Below are 6,751 nucleotides of genomic sequence, written 5' to 3'. Positions count from 1 at the left end.
AATGGAGTTGTAGGACTTTTCATTGCCTGGGAGCATTTTCTGGATCTGCATATTGATCTTGGTGACAGAATCATTTTTGGGAGCCAGAATAGCTCTCTCACAGATCCAGTCATGTCTGGTGAAACTCTGCTGGATGTTGGGAAACACCTTGACAATGAGTTCCTCTGCAGAATCCACCAGTGTGCAAAAGTTGGCAAGGAATTTAATGAGCCCTGTCTGCACATCAACTGGTGCCTCACCATTGCCCAAGGCAAGGAGCTGATTAGAAAAGGCTCCTGCTGACAGATCACCAGACAACTTTACCCTCATGTTTGTTGTCAAATGAAGTGTTCTGACACTCCTCCACAGGTAGGAAGCTTTTAGGTTTTGCCAAATTGCACGGCTGAGGCTGCAGAGCCACACTGGATCCCATTTTTAAGCCCCCTGACCCCGGGGGTCGGGGTGCGGGGTCAAAACCCAGCTAAGAAACTTCTCCCCCTCGAGGACTACCCCCATGCCAAATTTCATCGAGATCGGTCCGGCGGTTTGGATTTCTATAGAGAACAAACAAACAAACAAACACACACACAAACACACATTGCCCTTTATATATACCTAGCTGGAGTTACCCGGCGTTACCCGGGCCATTATTTAAACTGGCTTACCTGATATCTGTACACAAAAATGGGCCCAAAAATGGGCCCAAAAAATGGTCCCCCTGACCCTGGGGGTCGGGGTACGGGGTCAAAACCCAGCTAAGAACCTTCTCCCCCTCGAGGACTACCCCCATGCCAAATTTCATCGAGATCGGTCCTGCGGTTTGGATTTCTATAGAGAACAAACAAACACACACACATTGCCCTTTATATATATAGTAGATATATATATATATATATATATACAACATAATATAAAAATGAGTAAATTAATTATAAGCATTTAATAATAATAACTAAATGATTTATTAAGAATCAGTATCAGTATAATAGTATCATATATAAATACTGGCTTCAAAAAAGATTAAAATACTGAAATATATAATATATGATTATTATATATTAACCGTGGCGCAGTGGTAGCACACTTGCCTCAGAAACAAAGGATCAGTGGATCAAAACCCACCTCTTAGCAAGTTTAGCGACATCGGTTAGAAAGGAGGCGTGAACTTCCAACTAAATGCTCATCCGCGGTGTTCAGTGATAAATCCGTAAGGACTTCTTGGGGCACCTAAATAAAAAGTTAAAACTAAAAATTAAAAAAACATAGAGTAAAACCAGGTTAAACCGCACACTTATCAATAAAAATTAAATAACTTTTTTTTTTCTTTTTTTTTTTCTTTTTTTTTTCTTTTTTTTTGTATTTGATAGGTAATAAAAAACTACATAAGATAATATAAATGAAGACTCCACGGGAAGAAACGGCAGGGTCACATTTTTTTATTTTGAGATAACTCGTTATTAAACTTTTAAACCTATATAAGTTTTAAATTTTTAGGAAAAATGTGTGCATTTTTAAAGTATATTGAAATTATTGCAATAAGCTATTAACTATATAACTTTTGTGGTTAATAAAGCTTCAAAGTGTAAAAAGTCAAAATTTTAAAAATGTGACCCTGCCGTTTCTTCCCGTGAAGTCTTCAAATATATGTTAAAAAAATAATAATGAAGTTATTGAAAAAATAAAATGTAAAGAAAAAAAAATTGTGCGGTTTTAGGGGACATTCTGATAAAACCGCACATTTGAGAAATCATTGAATTTTTTAAATTTTAACTTTTTTTTTTATTATTTTTTTTTAACACAACTTATATTTAAGAAATTGTATTAAAGTTTTTACATTTTTTGCAACAAAAAAATTTAGTTCCAACTACATATTTCTTTGGTAAACATGTTTCTTTGCACAACCATTGCGAACACATCTAATTCTCGCATTGCAACATTTCTGTATGTAACTGTACTCTACACTTTTTACATTTTGCAACTTTTACTCGTTTGGCTGCTGGTACTTATTTTTTATTATTGTTTTCCTGAGGTTGCTTAGCATTATTATGCTCAGGCATTTGAGTACTTGGCATAGAGAGTCTACGCTTTGCGTTTAGTTTAGCAACTTTTGCGGCTTCCTTTGTTGCTTTTTCTTCGTCTTTTTATTTGAGAAACTCGATCACATCTTCTTCGGTAATACATTTTCCGCCAAGTTTTGACATGTTGCACTGCTTCGATTTCTTAACTTGAAGCTGGTGTAGTTGAGAAAGATGGTAATCGGTGTGTAGTTGGAGTAGGTGCTGCGGCGGCTGTTGAAGATGATGAAGCTGTGTCTAAGCAAGACGGTGTAGGTATTTCGGAGGCTGCTAAAGTTGACGAGGGTGGATTAAACGTTTGTGTGATTGCTAATGCCTTATATTTTATGTTGTTTTTATTAAGTGGAAATAAGCCAGTGTACTGGAAACCAGCGACTGCATGCAAGCGTGTAAAACGTTTACCACTCTCGCACAGCAGTTCGAGCAACGGTAGAAAATTTTGTTTATCTATATTCTTATATTTTGAGTCTTTGTAATACTTTGTTAGAATTTCTTTCCAAGCTCGTTTGATATGAAAACAGACACCTCTATCCAATGGTTGTAAAATATGTGAAGAATGCTCTGGTAGACAAATCAAGATTATATTGTGTTTTTTGTACTGCAATACCGCTTCCAAAGTTATGTGAGTTGTATGCCTATCTAATACTAAAATATGAATACCACCAATTTTCTCAGTTTCGGGTATAAATACTTCTTTCAGTCATTCAAAAAAAAGTATCGTGCTCCATCCAATCAGATTTTGAAATTAAATATTTGGTGCACGTCTTGTCCCTTTAAATGCACGTCTTGTCCCTTTTTGACACACTTCGGTTGCTTTGCCTTGATCACCCGAAAAATTTGTTTCATCACAATTTCAAATATGCGACCCAGAAGTTATATCAGTCTGTTGATATTGCTGGGCGACGCATTCAAAATAACTATCAATTATTTCTGGCGTTCAAGAAGCGGCTCTTTTAAATGCTTAGTTATCAGCTTTTCTTGTTGAAATGTCTTTTGACCATCTTTTCATAAAGGCATAAAACCAATCTTTACCAGTCTTGCCATTTTTGAATAAGTGTAATTGATCTTCGCGTTTAAGGTAGCCACATACAAATTTTAAGTTTTCATTTCGGGTTAAACCATAACCTCAGTCACCAAGTAATTGGAACGCATGTACCATCAATCTTTCTGTTTCATTTGAGAGTACCATTGTTTTACCTGAGCCATGAAAGCCTTTGTTGTTGTTACTTTTGCGATCTTTGAGCGTTGACACTGGAACGCCATTTTTAAATGCAGCTTTTCTCAGTGATGTTTTATTTTCTTTCATATCAGTTAATGCGGCTATATATAGTATATATCTAGTATATCGTCTTCCTTGTATGCTTTTGTTTTATAGTTGACATGTTAAAGTGAGTTAAATTGAATTGAGTGAGTGATGATTATATTGAGAAACAGTATAATAATTGTTTTTTAATGAATAAGAGTCTATTATATTACCAAATAACATTTCATTCATAATTAAACCGGAATTAACACTAAGTTGATTAGATAAGATAGGCGCTTAGTCACTTGCGAAAAACTAAACTAAATAAAGGTGGCTCATATAGAGAAAAAAAAATGTTATAGAATAAATTGCAACGGTTCATATATATTTTATTGTATTTTTGATGATATAAGAAACTCAAATTTCATTAAAAAAAACTGTAAATAAATTATATTTAAGGCAACTTTCAACAAAATCAGAAGTAAAAAGAGCAAATTTGAAAAAATTCAAAACAATGTTTCTTGATAAATTTTGGTTTAAACTTAAAAACTTTTTGGTTATAGGTTCATTACATTATGTTCATTCATTTCTACTAAGAGAATAAAAAAATAATTAAAATATCAAAAACGGGACGCAATACTTAAAAAAAACACAAATTTATGCATAAAAAAAAACAGGTGTTGTGTTATAAAAATTGATAAAACTATTCTTAGTTGATCATTTTAGTTCATCTAAAATCTTAATGATTAAGGAACATACACTAAAAATTTCAGCCAAAAAGTTTTTCTTAATTTCGAGATATCACGTTTTGAAGTCCAAAAAAAGAATAAAATTAAAAAGTTATGAAAACAATAACCAAAGTTTTCCGATAAATAGAAATTATTAGCAAAAAAATGAAACTGACCAATAATAAAATTTTATTAAGGTAATATTAGTAAATATTTTATGCAAAATATATATATTTTCTGAAAGAATTATAAATTTTGAATCAAATGGTATGTTAAAAAAAAATTAGATTTTTTTTTTTTAAATTGATTATTTTTTCTATATGAGCTACCGAGTGTGCGTGAGTGTGTGTGAGTTTTCTATATGAGCCATCGAGTGTGCGGTTTTATCAGAAAAAAAGAGTTTTTTTACTTTTTTGATTTTTTATTTAACTTTTTGTTCTAGTTCCATAAAAATTATACTATCAGAATTAAAATTGAATTTCCAACAAGATAGTTCGGTTCAAGCGTTATTTTGTTCGCAACAATAAAAAATATTTAAAAATTTTTGACTCCCCGTTAAAGTTGTATAAAAAAAAATGGAGTTAAATCGACATATAATTTTATCAATTCGAATAGAGGAGATGGTTCTGTAATTGAATCTATTTTTATTTTTTTCATAGTCATATCCGTTTAGTTTTTTATTTGATAATTTTGATCAGTGTGCGGAATGATATGGTGTGCAGTTTGACCCGGTTTTCCTCTATTAATTATTAAGTTATTTAATTATTATATATTAATTATTATTACATAATAATTATTAAATGATTATTTAATAAATAATATAATTATATATAACAGAGAAAATATATCAATACTGAATAATAAATAAAAACTTATTTCAAAAGAAGTGCAATAATTATGCATGTTATAAATTATAACATTACACATAATAATATTAAAAATTACTACAATAATAATAATAATATTTAATGCTGTTTAGATAAAGCGCCAGGCAATATCTTTGACAGCCGGTATATATTAACTAATGAATAAGTTAATTATGTTTCTAAATAATAAAGCGTTAATAATAAGCTTTCTTGATTTTTCTCTTGTTTGTTATTGCTTTTAAGTCGACCGATTGCAAGTTTGATTTGAAGCTTTTAATTGTAAAAGATTGAACTGCTGGTAGATTATTCCATCCATCAATGAGGCTATTGCGGAAAAAATATTGCCTTTTCAAACAATTTCTGACCAATACAGGTTTTATTCGATGTTTTGCTTCTCTAATGTTTGATGCAGGACCTGATGAGCAACATTGTTTGATTTTGTTTAATATCAATTATTTCAATACCTTTAAATATTTTGAATTGCTGGATCAAGTCGCCTCTTAGCTGTCTCATTTTGGTTGCTCTTCATTGAACTTTTTCTAGTTCATTAATATCTTTTGTATAATACGGACTCCATCTTGAATCAAAAACTCTAAATTTGGTCTAACATACGTACAGTACAGTGTTTTTATTAGATCTTTATCCTTGTTCTTGAATGTATTACTTAGTAGTGAGAGCATACTATTTGCTAGCTGCATATTTTACTTGTTTTGCCCATTTCAAATCACTTGGTATATAAACACCAATGTCTTTTTCTAGTTTTGACTTTTCAATTTCCATTAATGTATTGTTATTGTTCATAAAATACGAATATTCTTTATTATTTGAACCAAAATGCACAACTTAACATTTTAACCAAGATTAATATTGTTAAATTGTTGTATTACGATTGATGATTTTAAACTTAAAATATGAACTAAATAATAAGATAAAATATTTGATAAAAAAATCCGCATGTTAGTTAGTTTTAAGAATTTTGATAAGAATTTTAAAGTTATCATTTTACTGGTAATTGTTGTCTGATAAGTTTAAAATAACTTACCAAATAACTCATACCCGTCATTAGATAATGCTACCCGGCCAGTAACAAACGGGCGGGTATCCAGGTGCCCGTCAACAGCTGCAGATATAAATGACGTGAATCTAATTTTTTAAGTTAATATCTTCTAGTATATTTATAACTTTTAGAGTTATTTTTATTTTTCCATATTTAGTTTTTAATTTAGTAAAATAAAATTTTTTGTTATTTTAAACAGTTTTTGCAACTGCCATTTTAAATAAAGTTAAATCTTTTTCTTTCTGCTCTGGTAAAATGATTTTATATTACTGCCATTATAAACAAACAGTATGATACAAATAAATGAATACTTTATAAGGTTTTTAGGATTTAACAGCCATTGTATAGTGGTTGTAATAATGACTTTAAAATCAAATTGTCTGTGGTTTGATGCATGCTTAAATGCTGCTGAGCGGTACTCCCGGAGTACTACGAAGGACTACACGGAGTACTACTCCGTGTATTAAGTCAATCAATAAGGTTTGTATCAGTAAGGTTTTCGTGGAGGTTTGTATCAATAAGGTCAATCAATAAGGTTTTCGTGGAGCTCCAAAACCACAAAATCACAAAAACCACAACAACAACAACAACAAAAAATGACATTCTACTTTTTTTTTAGTGATAGTTTTTATTGTCATTCTAAAACCTATTTCGGCTTCACAGAGAATTAAAGAGGCCCCTAAGCTTTAAGCAAAAAGCAAATTCCCGCGAACCCCCAAATATTTAGTTATCACCCCTCTTTGTCCTGATATTACGGAACCATGGTAATTTGCTGTTAAGATAATATTGACAGTCAGGGAAAG

Source organism: Hydra vulgaris, chromosome 03, assembly GCF_038396675.1.
Source record: "Hydra vulgaris chromosome 03, alternate assembly HydraT2T_AEP".
In the NCBI taxonomy this organism is placed as follows: domain Eukaryota; kingdom Metazoa; phylum Cnidaria; class Hydrozoa; order Anthoathecata; family Hydridae; genus Hydra; species Hydra vulgaris.
The sequence above is the reverse complement of the archived record's forward strand: the minus strand, read 5'-3'. Positions refer to the sequence as shown.